The 19498-nt window shown below is 52.0% G+C and overlaps 1 protein-coding gene across 3 annotated transcripts in view; it reads left to right on the forward strand.

The window, feature by feature from the left end:
* Positions 1 to 19498, forward strand: part of DEGS2 (delta 4-desaturase, sphingolipid 2) — a 72550-nt gene that overhangs the window by 21912 nt on the left and 31140 nt on the right. Inside the window, exon 1 of one of the 3 annotated variants that reach the window (XM_086708819.1) lies at positions 17927 to 18179. The exons of the other annotated variants lie outside the window; for them this stretch is intronic. The gene's annotated coding sequence lies outside the window, so the exon portion shown is untranslated. Of the gene's footprint in view, positions 1 to 17926; positions 18180 to 19498 lie in introns of those variants that run through there. 3 annotated transcript variants of the gene reach the window in all.

Consider the following 19498-nt stretch of genomic DNA (forward strand, 5'->3'; position numbering starts at 1 on the left):
CAGGGGCGCCTAGGTGGCTCAGTCAGTTGACCACCTGACTCTTGCTTTCGGCTCAGGTCGTGATGTTGCGGTTTGTGAGTTCGAGCCCCGCTTCAGGCTCTGCGCTGACAGTGTGGAGCCTCCTCTGTATTCTCTCTCTCCCTCTCTCTGTCTCTCTCTTTCTCTGCCTCTCCCCCACTCTTGCTCTCTCTAAACAAATAAATAAACGTTAAAATGTCTGTATAATGGGTAGAGTTGTGGGTCCTGTGTCCTGGCTTGGGGGCCCAAGTTTTTCACTTTTCTTACTACATACATCTTACTGTGGGAACACAGAAATGTGCATTCTGTCCTCCACCTCAGTATCACACCAGACCTGCTCTACCCAGTGCCTTCACAGGCCATGGCGGCCACAGACCCCGCTGGGGAGTCCAGAGGCCTGGGTTCTAGTGGCTGGGCCATCGACTCACTGTGTGACCTCAGACTAGTCACTTGGCCTCTCTGGGCCTCAGTCTCCACATCTGTAACAATGCTGGGATTTGGTCATACCACTAGGGACCTGAAGGATCCCTTTCTGCTGAGGGCCCTTGGACCTCTGCCTGGCTCAGAACCCAGAGCTCTGCAGCTTTGGACAGATGGGGGAGTGGGGCTGGGGCTGTGCTGCCTGAGCACTGGCACTCTGCAGGACATCTGGAGACGTCCGTCCTCTTTCCCGCTCGGCCTCCTCGCCTGCATCACCGGGAAGTGCGAGAGTGACACAGAGGGTGTGCTCGGATCTCCTGGTACACTGGGGCTGTACCCTCGAAGTTCAGGGTTTGGGGCTGTGCTAGATGGCCCCGGGTGGGGATGTGCCTGGCAACCTCCCTTCCTGACAGGCCCCACTGGGTCTCTGTGCTCCATGGGCTGGGTGGCCAGTCCTTACAGCTCTCCTATCCCTGGCAGTGTGCCCCTCCCTGCCTGCTGGCTCTCACCCCACCCCAGTGACTTGCCCTCTCTCTAGATAAGGCACCTTTGACCTTTGCATGCCATGGACCCCTGAGGCCGACTGGAGAAGCATATGAACTCCTCAAAACAATATCTTTATTTCTATTTCTTTAAGTTATTTATTGATTTTAGTCATCTCTCTGGCCCAACATGGGGCTCAAACTCACGACCCTGAGATCAAGCGTCACATGCTCTTCTGACTGAGCCCAGCCAGGTGTTCCCCAAGAGATTTATTTTATTTTATTTTATTTTATTTTATTTTATTTTATTTTATTTTATTTTATTTATTTTGAGAGAGAGCATGAGTGGAGGGAGAGGTAGAGAGGGAAGAGAGAGAGAGAGAGAGAGAGAGGGAAAGAGAGAGAATCCCAAGCAGGCTGACCTGACTCAAAATCCAGAGTTGGACACTTAACCTACTGGGCCACCCAGGTGCCCTCCAAAACAGTGTTTTTAAATAAGTACATGGAGGAAACCAATCATGTAGAAAAGCAATTCATAAAAGTTTTAAATACATGTGGAATGGAGTAGTGTATTTATTAACATTAAATAGCGATACCAAAGCTGCAAGTCTAAACTTTATCATTTTGGGGGCGCCTGGGTGGCTCAGTCGGTTGAGCGTCCGACTTCAGCTCAGGTCATGATCACACAGTTTGTGGGTTCGTGCCCCACATCGGGCTCTGTGCTGACAGCTCAGAGCCTGGAACCTGCTTCAGATTCTGTGTCTCCCTCTCTCTCTGCCCTCCCCCACTCACACTCTGTCTCTCTCTCTCAAAAATAAATAAACATTAAAAAAATTTTTTTTAATAAATAAAAGTTATCATTTTGAAGTAGCAGTGTAAATGATATTTAGAGATTTTTGATTCAGTTGAAATGTGACTTGAGGGGCACCTGGGTGGCTCAGTCGGTTGAGCGACTTCTGCTCAGGTCACGATCTCACAGTTCATGAGTTCGAGCCCCGCGTCGGGCTCTCTGGTGGCAGCTCAGAGCCTGGAGCCTGCTTGGGATTCGGTGTCTCCCTCTCTCTCTGCCCCTCCCTGCCCATGCTCTGTCTCTTTCCCTCTCTGTCTCTCAAAAATAAATAAATGTAAAAAAAAAAATTTTTTTTTTTAAGTGATTTGAAAATATCTGGATTTCTGTTGGTGAGAAAGTCACTGCTGAGGTTTGTGGCCCCCGTTCCTAACTGACAGGAAAGTAAATATCAGAGGTGGGTAAAAATGAGGATGTAAGTTTTTTTCTGTCCAATTTCAGAAACCCCAGGCTCCCATCATCTGGCCTCCCTTTCCCCAGGGTTCTCTGTGGACCCCGGGTTGAGAGCCCCTGCTCTGGGTAATACAGTTGTTCAAGAGGAACTAAGACAGAAGTGGGTGAGGTGGGGGGCAGAGAAGGAAAGTGTGGTTGACTGCGTGGGTCTCTTTAAAAGGAAGGGACCAAAAAAAAAAATAAAAATAAAAATAAAAATAAAAATAAAAAAATTAAAAAAAATAAAAGGAAGGGACCGGGCCAGTTTTGATGCTTCTGGGCCTTTGTACATGCTGTTCTTTCTGCCAGGCTTTCCCATCCCCTGCCCCATCTGCCACCTCTAACTCCGGTGTCTCCTTCAAAGCCTTCCATCTGTCCCACCCACAGCACGTGGTCCCCCTCACTGTCGCCCCCCCACCCCCCAGTGTCTGCTCAGAGCATGTGCAGTGAGCTCAGGTGTTTGCATGCTAGACTGACCCTGGCAAAGGCTGGCGCTGCTCCGTCTCTGGGTCGCCAGGGCCCCGCTCAACACCGGTGCTCAGTGTCGGTGGAATCAATTTGTGAATGAGTGAGCGCGTGAGTCAATGAATGAAAGAATGAATGATAAAGTCATGCCCCGCTGCGCTCCTTAAGTTCTGTTTTTTTTTTTTTTTTTTTTAAGGTTTATTTATTTTTGAGAAAGTGTGAGCTGGGGAGGGACAGAGAAAGAGGGAGACAGAGGATCCAAAGGGGGCCCTGGGCTGACAGCAGCAAGCCCGACGCGGGGCTCGAACCCACGAAACGCGAGATCATGGCCTGAGCGGAAGTCGGACACTCAACCGACTGAGCCCCCCGGGCGCCCCTGGGTTCTTTAAGCCCTTGCCAGCAGCAGGAGCACCTTGCCGGCTCCCATTTCAGAGAGGACTGCTTGCAGCAATGTGTTACCTTCCTCATATCTTTTGAAAAAAAAAAAAAATATTTTTTTTTTAAAGCAGATTAAAACAATGCGTAACAGCGATGGAATATTATTTGGCCATAAAAAGGAATGAAGTATTGATTCATGCTGCAGTATAGAGGAACCTTGACCACATGACGCCCAGTGAAAGATGCCAGCCACAGAAGGCCACAGGTTAGGTGATCCCATTTATATGAAAAGTCCGGAATTAGCAAGTCTAAAGAGACAGCAGATTAACTGAGCTAAATCCTCATCTCTCAGCTGCAGGCAGTCACTGGATCGTTTCTAAAGGCAAAAAAAACAGCAACTGTCAGCATAAGCCTGTCACACGTGTAAAGATGAGAGCCAGAAAAAACATTTAGAAGAGTGCACTGTCTGCTTCTGAGGGGGAGAACCCAGGCTGGGCGGAGCAGGAACAGGGGACTGCTGTTTGCCATTCCAAGCCTTAGAGTTCTAGTTGTTCTCTAAAAATGTGTACCTATTATTTTTTTGGAAATGAAAGCTAAAGCAAGAAGAGAGGAAGAAAATGGAGAAATGGAGGATCAGAGGGGTGAAGTCACTTGCCCGCTGTCACACAGGATCCAGAGCTGAGTCTCTCTGAGTTCCGGCTCACGATGGAGGGGGCGCCCCGCGGCCCCACTGGCCTGATGGTGGGGGCGGGCAGCAGGCCGTCTGCACAGAGGGACCAGCCTCTGATGAAGCAGGCTATTTTCACTCTCAGATGTTGCTGAAGTGAGAGGCATTCATGTCAACAAGCCTTTTTGAAATCAAAAGGCCCTTTTCACAATCTGACCTTGCAGGCTGGATGTTGGGGGTTCCATGTCCACCAAAGCCCCAGCTCGATGCCAGCAAATCAGCAGAGTAGTCCCTCAGTAGACTGCACTTTTTTGCGAGCCCACTGATAAGCTGTTGAGGGCAGCCATAAATGTGTCAGGCACAGGGGCTGGATTTGAATTCATGTCACGGCATGTGCTTGTCCTCAGGACTTGGTCGGGGCCAGTGCTCAGCAAGATTCGGTCTGGAAAGTAGGCATGGGCCCTGACAATGTGATGGAGGCAGGCCTAGGTGGATCCAGGAGAGAGCAGCACATGCAAAGCCCCGGGGGCCTTGGTGTGGGAGCTGACATGGGTCAGTGTAGTTGGAGAAGGGGTTGGGGGTGGCAGTTGAAGAGATGGGGTTAAGGGGACAGCAGGGCTTTGAGGGCCCTTCAAGGTGCCCATGCAGTCACTGGACAGTAGTGGAGGCTCGTGCGTGTCCTGAGCACACACCCGCACTCACCTCCCCCAAGTCCTCTTCCCTTTTCAGTCTACTCCAGGCCCTGACCCTCCCTTAGAGGGACTGTCCATCAGTTTTCCCCAGCAGAGACCCCAGGCCCAGGCTGCCTGGCAAAGCGGTGTCCACAGCCAGCCAGTCCTGCCCCTGACCAGTGCAGCTGAGGAACCCTGGGCCAGCCATTCAGTTTCTTGGCCTTCCCTGACTCCCCAGGAAGAGGGGACCCCAGTTCCTCACTTCCAGGGCTATCACATAACTGAATGTCAGTCAGCCAGCTCTACGACAGTGCCTGGCGTGGGGCCTGGGACTCAGATGATGGGATGTTAGTTCCTTAGCCATCATCTCTCTCCTTGGTTCATATCAACATAGGGGCATCAATACAGGGGCTAAGTGCCTACTATGTACCTACTATGTACTATGTACCCCTGCTTGGGGCAGGGAGATACAGAGATGAAAGATCATGGGGTGTAGACAGCAGGCCAGCCGCCCAGGGCAGGGTGGTCCATGCAGGGAAAAAGGAAGACCCTAGGATCTGCACAAACCCCCAACGGAACCTTAACCCTGTGCCAGCCCGGGTCTGGAAAGATCAGCCAGAGAAAGCCAGGAGGAGTGGGGGGAAGGGCAGGCTAAGCAGAGGACACAGGCTGGGTCTAAGGTCTGGGGTTGGAGGGAGCAGGTGGCAGAGGGCCAGGGTAGCTGGAGTGAAAGCTGGAGGGAAATTCAAGGCCAGAGGAGTGACCCTGAGGCCGCAGGGCCCAGATCCGCAGAGTCTGGGGCCTGACAAGGATTCGTGCCTTTATCCCCCAAAAAGCCAGATTCGTGCCTTTATCCCCCAAAAAGCCAAATTTGTGCCTTTATCCCCCAAAAAGCCACTCTGGGGTTTGAAAACTTTGCTCCAGCCGCTTGGTGGGGAAGGGAGGCGGGAGCACCAGCTCCAAGGCGCTGGAGCCTGCGATCTCGGCGAGGTCCCCAGCGGCTCAGCTCTGCTCTCCCAGCACCGATGTGGGCGGACCCATCAGCCCCGCCGCCCCGCCCACAGCCCGGCGGCGAGACCCCGCCTCCCCCGCTGGTTGGCCGGGACGGGGACACCTGATCCGGGGTAGCCAATCGCCGCGCTGGGTTCTAGAGCCACCCGCGTCGACCCGGCGGCGGCGCAGCTAGCCGCGGACCGAAGCGCCAGCAGGGGGCGGCACAGGGCGCGTCGGGCCACCGGAGCGCACCAATTCCGAATGCCCGGCCGGTCGGCGATCAGCAATCCTGGGATGTCCACTTGGCTGAATGACCAGTTCCTACGGACTTCCTGTGACGTGTGTTCTCCGAGGCCGTGCGGCGTCCCCGGGCCGCGATCGTTTCTCGTAGGGTCTGGCACGTAGTCCCCGCCCCACCCATTCCCTGAGAAGCCTCAGCTCCTGGCCTCTGAGGGTCGCGGGGCCTGCAGGGGGCCGTTGGAATTACGAATCCCTTCTCCTCCCGCGTAACGCTCCACCCCGTTTGTGAGGTCCCGACCTGCACGCCGCTTCCTCCTGGAAGCCTTCCCTGCTGCCCGGGCACTGGACTCTCCGGCCTTCCAGGGCCCCCTCGCTACTCTCCTGGCCTGGAAGTATCGTTCTCTGGGGATGTTTCTCCCAGAGGGCTCTTCCTGGACAGGGGCCCCTCCCTAGCTGCAGCCCCAGGCTCCTTAGGGGCCCATCAGGGCGAGGTAAAGGGCGGAAGTTGGCCAGGGCCACCTCTCCTCGCTTACTCTCGAGCGCCTGGGGGGGGGGGGGGGTAGATGCAGCTGGAGAAGCCCCTGGCGATGCCGGCGGCCCCTTGTGAGGTGTGCCGGCTGGGAGGCAGGGATGCGCCCCCTGGCCTCTCCGACCCGCGGGGCACCCTTGAGCGGCCTGCACCCTTCAGGCAGTGGCAGGGGAGGAAGGTGCTCCTTAGCGTCCAAGGGGGGACCCTCGGCACCCAGGGTTCAACCCACGGAAATAGCATGCATGTTAGCGCCCAGAAGAAGCCAACGCGCCAGGACGCGGGCAGAGCGCAGCTTCGGGAAAACAGACTCTCCTGGGGGGTAGCATGTCCTGCTGCGGAGGCCGCTCGCCCCCGTGGCAGCAAGGGCTTTGCCAAAGCCTGGGACGCCAAATCGGACCTCACTGATTTGTCCCGGATGGCCTCTGGCGCTGTCGAAGGGCAGCTCAAAAGACACCAAAGGGCGTGCAGTGAGAAGTTTGCCCTAGTTATCTTTTCCTTTAGTGTATTTGTATGTTATTCCTTGTTTTACATTTTTTTTATTATTTTTTTAACTTTTATTTATTCTGCGAGAGAGAGAGCATGAGCAGGGGAGGGGCAGAGAGAGAGGGAGAGAGAATCCCAAGCAGGCTCCATGTTGTCAGCGCAGAACCCCATGCGGGGCTCCAACTCACCAACCCTGACATCATGGCCTGAGCTGAACTCAAGAGTCCCACGCTTAACAGATTGAGCCAGCCAGGCACTCCTTATTCCTTTCTTTTTCTGACCAGACCAGTTACTGACTTAGCTATTTAAAATTAAATATATATATATACCTACTGGATTTATTTTATTTTACTTTTCAATGTTTATTTATTTTTGAGAGAGAGACAGAGTGTGAGCAGGGAGGGGAGAGAGAGGGAGACACAGAATCTGAAGCAGGCTCCAGGCTCTGAGCTGTCAGCACAGAGCCGGATGTGGGGCTCAAGCCCACAAATGATGAGACCATGACCTGAGCCGAAGTCGGATGCTTAACCGGCTGAGCCCCATATTCATCATTATAAAGTGCTCCTCTTGGGGCACGTGGGTGGTTCAGTTGGTTAAGCATCTGACTTCAGCTCAGGTCATGATCCCAGGGTTTGTGAGTTCTAGCCCGGCATCAGGCTCTCTGCGTGCTCTGCCTCAAGAATAGAGAAGCATTTAAGAACATTAAAATAAAGTGCTCCTCTTGACTTCAAACAATGTTTTGCCTTGAACTTGACCCCTGCTTTCTGTTTGTTGACATTGCCTGTTACCCCTTGCACCATCCTTGTATTTTCGTTCTGAGTCTTCTTGTTTGGGGAGTGTCTCTTGCCTCCAGCTTAAGGCTGAATGTGAACCATCTGCCCGGCATTTCCTTTTACAGATGAGTTAACCCACTTGCATATATCAATGTGACAAATCTATCTCAGTCCCAATGAAGTCAATTTATTTGATGCTTTCTATTTTTGTAGGTTATAAAATATTTGCTTAATTTGGGGACAAGCGTTTCTTTTGGCGTCTTGGAAATTTGGTAGCTGCGTACCTATGGTTACCTTTATAATTTTATATAACACACTTCATCCTTCATTTCCCCGAAGATTATCTATTGACTCCCAAGTATGAGTAATGACATGATGATGTTTTTTCTTCTTTCTTCCTCCTCCCTTCCACAATCCTTATTGCAATACAATCTTAAGTGGAAACCAACATCATATATTCCATATATACAGCTTCGATCCTAAGATGTCACAATTTTCAGATGCTCCCTTGGTGTAGCAACAGCTTTTTGAATGAAAATAAAGCTCGGTCCCATCCCACATTCCCTACAGAGGGCCAACAGTGGCCATGCTTGAGATGGAATTCAAGGGCATCTTGATTTTCTTCTCTCTGAGCCCGGTGTCCCTACGTCCCTGCCTAGGCCACCCGACAGATCCTTGTCCTCCCTGCCTCCGCTTGGAGGAGGCGTCTGGTGCCCTGACCAGGGGTCACAGCCATGAGTGTCTCAGCGGAGCCACCCACTGCTGGAGGGGCCTGGGGTGTGTCCCGGATTTCAGGTGGCCCAAAGCTCTGTGCCTAGGCAGATGACGTCAGATCCATCCCGCCCTAATGCTCCTCTCTTCTGATCCAGGCATCGCTGGCTGACACCGGCTCAAAAGCAGATCGTGTTTGGCATCATCTTATTAAAGCATTCTGGACCTTTCTCCGGACCCCAGAGTTCCGGGAAGAACCCAACATTCCCTGGTGCCAGCCGGTGGCTGTGCCAGTCACATCCGCCCTGCTGAGCCTCCTCTAGCTCCTATGTACCAGCCCAACCTGGGCACCCCTATCCTGACCACACCTTGTACTCGCCGCTCTCCGGCCCTTTGCTCCTGTTGTTTCTTCCACCTGGGCTGCTGTCCCTCCAGTTTTTGCTGGTCGAAACCTCATCCATCCTTAAGGTTCAGCCTGCGCACGCGTCCTGTGGCTATCAGGCCCCTCCTTCTCTGGCTCCCCGTAGCCTGGCCATGGTAGCCGGCCCTGGTGCGCTCCGGAAGCTCACGCTCGTCTTCTGACTCACTTCTCCGTCTCCCCTCCCAGAGCTGGGGTGGCCACAGAACTTTCTGGGAAGAGCTTTGGAGTCAGACAAGACCGGCTTCCGTCGAGCTGCAGTCTCGGTGGTTGTGAGACGGGGGTATTGATGATCATTCGCCACCGTGAGGAAGCGTGGAGGGAGCTGCCACCCGGAGCCCGGGCACCCGTCACGGCGCTGCCCTGTGCTCGGCCCTGGGGACACAGCAGTGGAGACAGCCCTGCCTGCCAGCATGGAAGCGGCTTGAGCTAACATTAGTACTAGCGGTCTGTTATTATAGTAGCTTTATTGGTGTATTTACATTAAAGTACAAAATCTTGGGGCGCCTGGGGGGCTCCATCGGTTGAGCGTCCGACTTCGGCTCAGGTCATGATCTCTCAGTTCGTGAGTTCGAACCTTGTGTCGGGCTCTGTGCTGACAGCTCAGAGCCTAGAGCCTCTTTGGATTCTGTGTCTCCCTCTCTCTCCGCCCCTCCCTGCTCGCTCTCTGTCTGTCTCTCTCAAAAATCAATAAACATTTAAAAAAATTAAAGTACAAAATCTTTGTGAGTGACTGAATGAATGTTCCCATATGTCCACACTGTGGCTCCGTGCGGATCGAGTCATAGCACCTTCCAGTCTCCCAGGAGCCTCCACCGAGGGCAGCTACTGATTTGACCTTTACCTCCACAGATTAATTTTTTAATCTAAATGGAATCATGCAGTATGTGGTCTCTTGGATCTAGCTTGTTTGGCTCAACATTACTATATATTATTATCTATATGTTGTAATAACAGTATGTCCATGTCCCTCCCCCTGAGGCCTGACACGTGGCAAATGGTTGGTTAATAGAGTCCTGGTTGAGGGAACTTGACCCGTTGAGCGTTTATCTCGTACACTAGAATGTGACGTGAACCAAATCCGTTGTTGGAAAAGGCACACGAGATAGAAGCTGGGACAGCAGAGTTCATTTTCCAAGGAGTGCCTTCTACAGGCCACTGATGTCTGTGGTTTGGCCTGGCTGTTTATAAATGCCCCTGGCAGCCTCCTGAGGTCACCTCGGGCTGGTGGCTGTGATCTGCCCTTAGGGTCACTGGGCCTGGCCCTCCTCTCCTCCCTGGCCCATCCTGGAGAAGTGCCTGCTCCTTGCCTAGGCTTGGCATCTCTACCTGTCAGGGGCTCTCGTCCTCTGTGGTCCAGAGCGGGCACCCAGGAGGCGAGACACGCGAGGGGCCCCTGGGTTTGATCTCGGAGGAAGAAAACATCCACTCGTCCTGCTCCAAGGCCCCCAAGTAGAAATCTCTGGGTTGATGGCAGCCCAGAGGCTCATAGGGGGTGGATTCCCAACAGTCCCCATGTCGCTCCTGGAGGGACAGGCCATGGCGCTCTTCCCAGCATCTATTCCACAGCTGGAAAACCAAGGCTCCGAGGGCAGGCTGAGTCTTTATTCGGTTGGTGGGTGAGGAGTACACTCGGTCTGCACCTATTATGTGCCTACTGTGTGCCCTGTGTTGGCACTGAAAACCCAGAGGTAAGACAACCTGTCTCGGCCGAGGGGAGCCACGTTCAGGAGAGGTCTGGGAAAGCTTCAGCTTTGAAGCATGGGACCTCTGCTGGGCCCAGGTAAGGGCACTCCGGGCAGAGGAACTTCCCAAGCAAAGGCATCCCCGTGGGAAAGGTACTGGACTACACTGGTGAGCAGAGCATTCAGGGCAGAGGTTCGGCTCAAGCCGGTCAAAGACCCTGCTTGGGGGTGGTGACGGTGAATGCTGAGGTTCCTTTTGGGGCAGGTGCAGGACCGCAGCTCTAGGCTCTCCCTCCCGCCCTCTGTGTGACCCTGTGTGCCCCACAATACACCCTTCTCTGTGGCAGATGGATGAATGGGGGGGTGGTGTGCAATGAGCCAGTGAGTGGGGTTTAAAAGCAGTCAGGGCCAGGTAGGCAGACGGGGTTGAATGAGTCAGGCCCCTAGGGCCCCGAGGTGATTTTTTTTTTTAAGTTTACTTATTTATTTTTGAGAGAGAGAGCACATGAGCGGGGAAGGAGTGGGAAGTGAGAGGGAGAGAGAGAATCCCAAGCAGGCTCTGCGCGGTCAGCACAGAGCCCAATGCAGGGCTCGAACCCGTGAACCTCGAGATCACAACCTGAGCCAAAGTCAGACGCTTAACCAACTGAGCCACGCAGGCACCTGTCATGAGGTAATTACCTCAGCACAAGGATTAGTCCTGGGCATGCTATTTGTTCTTGCCTCCTGGAGCGGGCCCTTCCTGCACTCCACTCTCCAGGGCAGCCAGTCTCTGGTTCAATCAGTGACCAACAGGCTGGATGTACCCGTCTCTTTCAAGGTCTCAGCTGCAATCCCCTGTTTGCCTTTGCTCTTTGCAGAGGTGTAAGTGTCACTGACCCAACCCCCTGCCAAGCTGGCCCACCCAGGAAGAAATGTTCAAGGAGGATCCACTCTTGGATGGATTTGTTTTACAGGACTTTTTTCTTTGTGTGTTTTTTTTAATTTACATCCAAGTTAGTTAGCATATGGTGCAATAATGATTTCAGGAGTAGATTCCAGTGATTCATCCCCTACGTGTAACACCCAGGGCTCATCCCAACAAGTGTCCTCCTTAATGCCCCTTGCCCTTTTAGACCATCCCACAACCCCTCCAGCAACCCTCAGTTTGTTCTCTGTATTTAAGAGTCTCTTCTGTTTTGTCCCCCTCCTTGTTTTTATATTATTTTTGCTTCCCTTCCCTTAGGTTTATCTGTTTTGTATCTTAAATTCCTCATATGACTGAAATCATATGATATTTGTCTTTCTCGGACTAATTTCACTTAGCATAATACTTTCTAGTTTCACCCACCTAGTTGCAAATGGCAAGATTTCATTCTGATTGCCGAGTAATACTCCATTGTGTGTGTGTGTGTGTGTGTGTGTGTGTGTGAGAGAGAGAGATACACACACCACATCTTTATCCATTCATCCATCGATGGACATTTGGGCTCTTGCCATACTTGGGCTATTGTTGTTCGTGCTGCTATAAACATGGGGGTGCATGTGCCCCTTCGAAACAGCACACCTGTATCCCGTGGATAAATGCCTAGGAGTGCCATTGCTGCGTGGTAGGGTAGTTCTATTTTTAGTTTTAGTTTTTTGACCCTCCACACTGTTTTCCAGACTGGCTGCACCAGTTTGCATTCCCACCAACAACGCAAAAGAGATCCTCTCTCTCCGCATCCTCGACAACATCTGTTGTTGCCTGAGTTCATGTTGGCCATTCTGACAGGTGTGAGGTGGTATCTCCTTGTGGTTTTGATTTGTATTTCCCTGATGATGTTTTTCAGGACTTCTATTTTGATTTTTTTATTAAAAATTTTTTTTTAAACATTTATTTGTTCTTGAGAGACAGAGGCAGAGCATGAACAGGGGGGAGAGAGAGAGAGAGAGACAGAGAGAGAGAGAGACAGAGAGAGAGAGAGAGAATGAGAATGAATCCAAAGCAGGCTCCCGGCTCTGAGCTGTTTGTCAGCACAGAGCCCGACGCTGGACCTGAAGGCGCGAACCGCGAGATCGCAACCTGCGCCGAAGTCTGACGCCCGACCGACTGAGCCGCCAGGCGCCCCTTTTCCAGGACTTTTAATGGTCCTCCCCTGTGGCCGCATCTCATGTCCACATCTCCTTCCACCTCCCAGCCCCTAGACACCCTCCCAAGCCTCATGCGAGGGCTGTTCCCCACCCAGGAACACAGCATCTGGCTCCTTCCCCCCGCAGGCCTTTCCTCTGCTGGGCATCTCTTTTCCCTTTTTCTCTCCGGTCAGGAACTCTCTCTTCCCTGTCCTTAGAGGCCTGAACCCACGAACCCACCCACACCTTCCGAATTCGCCCGACCCCAACCCCAAGCCATGGCACGGCCTCAGACACCAGCAAGCAATTCTCCCCTCTACCGCCCCCACCACCCGCATGGGTGCACAACGCCCTGACTGTGTCCCAGGGTGGGGACGGGGCGGGGAGGTGGGTGTTGCCCCCACTCTAGCGGACCTACGGACTGGCGGAAAAGAGGTTAAAATAAGAATTTCAAAAGCCAGAATTTCTCTGCCCCTCCTTTGGCCTAGCGGCCGCGGGGGGGGGGGGGGGTGTGATGGGGGCCCCTGAGCACCGCTGCGGTTCCCTCCGGCTACAGGCACGTCAGGGCCCCAGGAGAGCCCCAGGGGCGGAAAGAGGGGTAGGTTCCTGGGCCTCGCAATGCTTCTGGGTCAAACCGCTTCGCAAAGGCCCGGGGGCGGTCTCCACCCCGGTGCAGGAGGCAGCGCTGACGGACCTCCTGCCGGCAGGGGGCGCGGTGCAGGAATCGGAGGAGGGCGAGTCTCCGGGATGCTCGCCCCGAGGGAGGGGGACGCTAATTTTAAAACATGAGTTAGATATCTTTTATTTTTTTTTTAATGGTCCACGCTTGTGAAACAGAGCAGAGCAGCTTGTAAAACAACCACCCTGACCTCACGGCCTCACCTTCAGGAAGTAATCCCTGCCTCGGGGTTGGGCGCATCCTTCCAGGTTTTCTCCAGAGCATTTATTTGCTGAGACACAACGAAGGCTCACACAGATATCACCACACTGGCAGACGTGTATACACACACGCACACACACACACACACACCCCCCCCATGGGAACACTTGGATCCCTAAAGAGACTGGTCAGAATAGTCCATGCTGTGGGTGTATTTATGCAGACACGTCTCCAGTGATGAATCGACACACACACAGTTTATTTTTGCAGGTTTCCCGGCTCTCCTCCTGCCACGCCATCGACAGGCATCCCACATTTCCATCCCATCTTTCACGCTGTGGGTGACGAGCCTGCTGAAGCTGCAAAACGCAAGGCGGCTGATGACACATTGCCAGGGCTGTTTGGTGGGGGCGATGGGGTGTCCTGGGCGTGGGCGTGGGATACACTCACGCCTTGGGATTCAGGAAGATGTGAGGATGCGAGGGCAAAGCCCTCCAGGGGAGAAGTCAGAGATCAGCGGCTCGCAGAGGCTGGCCCTTGACCTTCGTAAGGGACATACCTGAGGCCTTTGGGGCCCTCCGGATTTGTGTCAGCCACACACATTGATTATCCCCTGCAAAAGCAATCACGTTGAACTGAGACCCCTAAGGAGAGGCCTTTCCCATGTCCAGGGTCATCTGAACAGGTGGGGCCCCCACCCACTCTGCCTGAAATCCCACATTACCCTCCACTCTGTTGAGTTCCAGGGGGTTTTCCTCTTCAAACCCACTCTACTCCAAGGGGGCCGTGACCCGAACCCCAACAGGGTCCATGCGTGGGGCTGAGTGGTTGACACTGACTTCCACGGTGAGTTGGTGCATCAGGTAGGGGGACCCCAGTTCTTCCTGCCTCCCTGCCAGCATTTCAACCGTCAGCCTCCTCTGTCCCCGGACCAGCTCCACGGACCTCAGCATGGAAAGCGTTTCCACTGGGTGGGGCCGGCAGCACCCCACACACCATCTGAACGGGTCCCTGCAGACCGTCGGGTCCGGGAGCCCGCCCTGTGGAGGTGAATCCTGACGAGGCCCACGGACGGGTGGCAGGAGGGGACGGAGTCTGCAGCGTGCCAACCCTAGGCCGCTCCAGCGCCTGGCTGCCACACTGTTACACCTGGGCCTGGGCTGGGGAGCCAGCCCTGGAAACCACGAACATTCTAGAGCTTGGATCTGGAAGCCCCAGCTCCGTGGACATCCATATCCTGGAGGAATGCCCACGAGCCAGACAGGCTTCTAACTGGGGCTGTGTCGTCCACGGTGAAACGGGACAGTGAGGACTCCCAGCTCACAGAAGGACAAGAATTGTCACTGTTAACCCAGGGTGGCCCCGGCCTGGATCTGGAGGAGGGCTTGACTTCTGGCTTGGAGCTGATGCCTGCCAGAGGGCTGATACCATGTTCCAGGCTCCAGATGTCGACACCCGTTTGTGTTTGTGTGTGGTGTGCAGTTGAAACCCCCACCCCCACCCCGAAACGGGGCCGACTTCTCTGACTGGTTTTTATTTTGTCCTTAAGGCACACATCTGAAAATGACATAACCAAAGAGGTGTCAGGGATTAAACCTGAGGGCCAGGCTGTCTGCCGGTCAACCTCCCCGGCCCGATAGAGGAGACCTCTGGTGATCTGGTGAGCTTCACCGGGCAGCTGATAACTTCCTACAAGGTCCCAAGTGCGCTCCCGGCCGCAGCAGCCTGGTTCTCCCTGCTGACCCCTGCTGATGACCGAGGGGCTATGTGCCAAGAGTACAGAGGTAGTGCCTGCTGCCTGGGTGTGAGAAACTGGAGACGAGGCAGGTGAGCGGGATAAGAAATTTGGGGACACAGGGAAGCGTGGGGATGGGCGTTCAGCCGTGTGTGCACATGCGCATGCGTGGACCAGGCTGCAGTTGGAGAGGCACGAGTGGGGCAGGGGCCCTGCTCCATCGCCTTCCTGCCCACAGTGTGGCTGGTGAGGTCAGTGGCCAAGCTGAGCCTTGTTCTTTTGCAAGTAATGTCTTTTCTGTTTCTTCTTGGAAGCCTTTGGGGTTTTTCTCTTCTTGGGTGCCCAGAAATGTCTATACAGTGTTTCTAGATGGTGATGCCCAGCTTTTCAGTTATTGTTATACTGTGTTCACTTTTTAATTCAAGTGTAACATACAGGGGCGCCTGGGTGGCTTAGTCCTTGAGCCTCTGACTCTTGATTTCAGCTCAGGTCCTGATCTCGTGGTTCGTGGGTCCGAGCCCCGGGTCGGGCTCTGTGCTCACAGCTCAGAGCCTGGAACCTGCTTCAGATTCTGTGTCTCCCTCTCTCTGCTCCTCCCCCACTCACACTTTGTCTCTCTCCCTCTCTCTGTCTCAAAAATAAAGAAACATTAAAAAAAAAACTGTGTGGGGCGCCTGGGTGGCGCAGTCGGTTAAGCGTCCGACTTCAGCCAGGTCACGATCTCGCGGTCTGTGAGTTCGAGCCCCGCGTCGGGCTCTGGGCTGATGGCTCGGAGCCTGGAGCCTGTTTCCGATTCTGTGTCTCCCTCTCTCTCTGCCCCTCCCCCGTTCATGCTCTGTCTCTCTCTGTCCCAAAAATAAATAAACGTTGAAAAAAAAATTTAAAAAAAAAACAAAAAAAAAACAAAAAACTGTGTGTCCATGAAGATTCACTCTGTGATACCAAGGTCTTTGAATTTTAATAAATGCTAATGTCTTCTACCCACCGTTGCTGTCTCCTTCACCGTAATTTCCCCTCCTTAAAAATTCCCTTGCGTTGCACCTGTTCAACCCTCACCACCCCCCAGCACCCCTGGCAAACTACTGTTCTGTTTGTATAGTCTCTATAGCTTTACCTTTTCTTTTTTTTTTTTTTCCCAACGTTTATTTATTTTTGGGACAGAGAGAGACAGAGCATGAACGGGGGAGGGGCAGAGAGAGAGGAGACACAGAATCGGAAACAGGCTCCAGGCTCTGAGCCATCAGCCCAGAGCCCGACGCGGGGCTCGAACCACGGACCGCGAGATCGTGACCTGGCTGAAGTCGGACGCTTAACCGACTGTGCCACCCAGGTGCCCCTAGCTTTACCTTTTCTAGTATGTTATATCATTGGAATCATACAGTACTTAGTGTTTACAGACTGGCTTCTTTCATTTAGCAGTATGCATGTAAGATTTTTCCGTGTCTTTGAGTGACGTGTTAGCTCATTTCCTTTTTTTTTTTTTTTTTTTAAGGTTTACTTATTTATTCTTTTATAATCTCTACACCTAACATGGGGCTCAAACTCATGACCCCAAGATCGAGAGTCGCACGCTCCACCCACCGAGCCAGACAGGCACCCCCAGCTCATTTCCTTTTATCTCAGATTGATATTCCCTTGTCTAGGTGGACCACAGTTTGCGTATCCATTCACCTATCGAAGGGCACCTTGGTTGCTTCAGGTTTTAGGTAACTACAAATAAAGTTGCTATGAACACGCACATGCAGGTTTTGTGTGGGCCTAAGTTTTCACATCATTTGGGTAAACAAATACCAAGGAACACAGCTGCTGGATTGTGTGGTTTACTTTTGTAAGATACTGCCAGACTGTCTTCCAAAGTGGCCACACCATTGTGTAATCCCCAGCGATGAATGAGCGTCCCTGTCACTCCAAGTCCTCGTCAGTATCTGGTATTGTCAGCGACCCGGATAGCATCCATTCTGGTAGGTGTAAAGGTATCTCGTTTATTGCTCTAATTTGCATTTCCCTGATGACAAATGACGTTGAAGTGTCTTTTCATACACTCATCTGTCATCCATGTCTCCTGTGGCTAGGTGTCTGTTCAGATCTTTTGCCCACTTGTTAATTGGGTTCTTTGTCTTCTACTGTTGACTTTTAGATTCAGATTTGTGTTTCCAGGTATTTTCTCCCAGTCTGTGGCTTGTCTCCTCCTTCCTTAACAGAACAAAAGTTATAAATTTTAGGTGCACCTGGGTGGCTCAGTCAGTTAAGCGTCTGACTTCAGCTCAGGTCATGATCTCATGGTTCATGAGTTCCAGCCAACCCCGGACTCTGTGCTGACAGCTCAGAGCCTGGAACCTGCTTCAGATTCCGTGTTTCCCTTTATCTCTGCCCCTCCCCCACTCATGCTTTGTCTCTTAAAAATAAGTAAACATTTAAAAATTTTTAAAAAAGTTATACATTTTAATAAAGTTTAAACCATATTTTTTTTCTCTTTCATGGATTGTACCATTGGTGTTGTGTTTAAAAACTCATCACCAAGGGGCACCTGAGTGGCTCAGTCAATTAAGCATCCAACTCTTGGTTTCGGCTCAGGTCACGATCTCACAGTTCGTGAGCTTGAGCCTCCTGTTGGGCTCTGTGCTGACAGTGCAGAGCCTGCTTGGGATTCTTTCTCTCCTTTTCTCTCTCTCTGCCTCTTCCCCACTCTCGCTGTCTCTCAAAAATAAATAAGTAAACTTAAAAAAAAAAAAAACTCATCACCAAACCCAAAGTCATTTAGGTTTTCCTCAAGAAGTTTTGACATTTTGTATTTTACATTTAGGTCTGTGATCAATTTTGAGTATATATTTTTTTAAGATTTTATTTTTAAGGTATCTCTACCCCCAACGTGGGGCTTGAACTCACAACCCCAAGATTGAGAGTCACATGCTTTAATGACTGAGTGCCCCCATTTTGAGTCCATTTCTGTGTGAGGTCTGTGTCTCAGTTCATTTATACTTTTGCATATGGTCGTCCAATTTCTGCAGCACCATTTTCTGAGGAGACTATCCTTTTTCCACTGAATTGCTCTTACTCTGTTGTCCAATGCAAGAAATGAGCCCACAGACCCGATCAAAGGAGGGACGTGGAGACTTGGACACAGTGAAGCGAGGCTTTAATCAACGTTCTTGCAAAAGCAGGTGTCTGATGGACAGGCTCACTCGAGGCAGTAACAGCAGACAATTTATCTCCTAGCAAGAAGCCCCTCCCCTGATTCCTCATTGGCTGAGCACTACAGAGGTAAGCCCCTCCCCTGGCTCCTCACTGGCTGAGCACTGAAGAGGTAAGTCCCTCCCCTGGTCCCTTATTGGCTGAGCACTACAGAGGTTACAGCTTTGCCCTGAAGTGGCCTATGCCCATGTAAGGCAAAAAGTAGTCTGATTGGAACCAATGTACATTCCTTGAGGTGACGCAGGGACTTCAGGTCTTTGGCGCATGCTCATTGCAAAGCCTTCAAAAAATAAGCTCATGAAATGGAGAGGGGCAGAGGAATCAGGGAGTGAAGTGTCTAAGGGTTTGGGACTCCATTGTGGCGGTGGGGTGTTGGGTACATATTCCCAACAGGTTGTAAACCTACCGTTAACTAGGCAGCACAGCTTTTATTTGGTATTTCTGGTAAGAAATCATCTCACTGACCTCTCACATTCCAAGATCAGTTGACTAAATTTGTGTGGGTCTATTTCTTGGCTTTCTATTATGTTCCATTGATCTATGTGTCTGTTCTTTCACCAGGGCACATTGTCTTGTAGTTAAGTCTAGAAATCATAGTTATGAGGGGTGCCTGGGTAGCCCAGCTGGTTAAGTGTCCAACTCTCGGTTTTGGCTCGGGTCCTGATCTCAGTTTGTGGGATCAAGCCCTACGTCGGGCCCTGGGCTGACAGCGTGGCATGCTTGGAATTCTCTCTCTGCCTCTCCCCTACTTGGGTGTGTGGGCCTGTGCTCACTCACTCTCTCTCTCTCAAAATTAAATAAGTAAACATTAAAAAAAAAAAAGAAATCTAGTCCTATGAGTCTTCCAACTTTGTTATTCCTTCCTATTGTGGTGCGTGGGCTCTGAATAGATACCTTTGTACGTGAAAGTCACACTTAGAGGCTAGTCATTTACTATCTCTAAGAACTGGCTAGCCCTGAGAAGGGCAGGCTCTTCAAGACCAACGAGATATCGTAACATCAGAATTACGGAAAATAAATGATTAGTGCAATTGGGCCTCTGAGGCTTTGGCATCACGGACCAGTTGCATCGCAAGACCTGGCGCGTTTATCAAGTTAAAATTTGTTAGCAATGTTTGCTCGTCTTGCGGAACCCTACGGGACAAGTTACTCCCAGCCCAAGGTTTTCCTGCGTGTGTATGTGTATGTGTGTGTGTTCATTTTGTTCTCTTTCAAGAATACCACCTTGGTGTGTGTTTCGAGGGTCAAGGTGGCAGGTGCAGCAGTTATGCTGTTGGGGGCTTGAACGGCTGGTTTAGGAAAGTCTGTGTGAAGTCGTGTGGGGGACACGTGTGATCAGGAAGAAGGGCGGTCACGGTCATGGGGCGAACCCCAGGGCCAGAGGTCTT

Source organism: Puma concolor, chromosome B3, assembly GCF_028749965.1.
Source record: "Puma concolor isolate L17-30 chromosome B3, mPumCon1.1.hap2, whole genome shotgun sequence".
In the NCBI taxonomy this organism is placed as follows: Eukaryota; Metazoa; Chordata; class Mammalia; order Carnivora; family Felidae; genus Puma; species Puma concolor.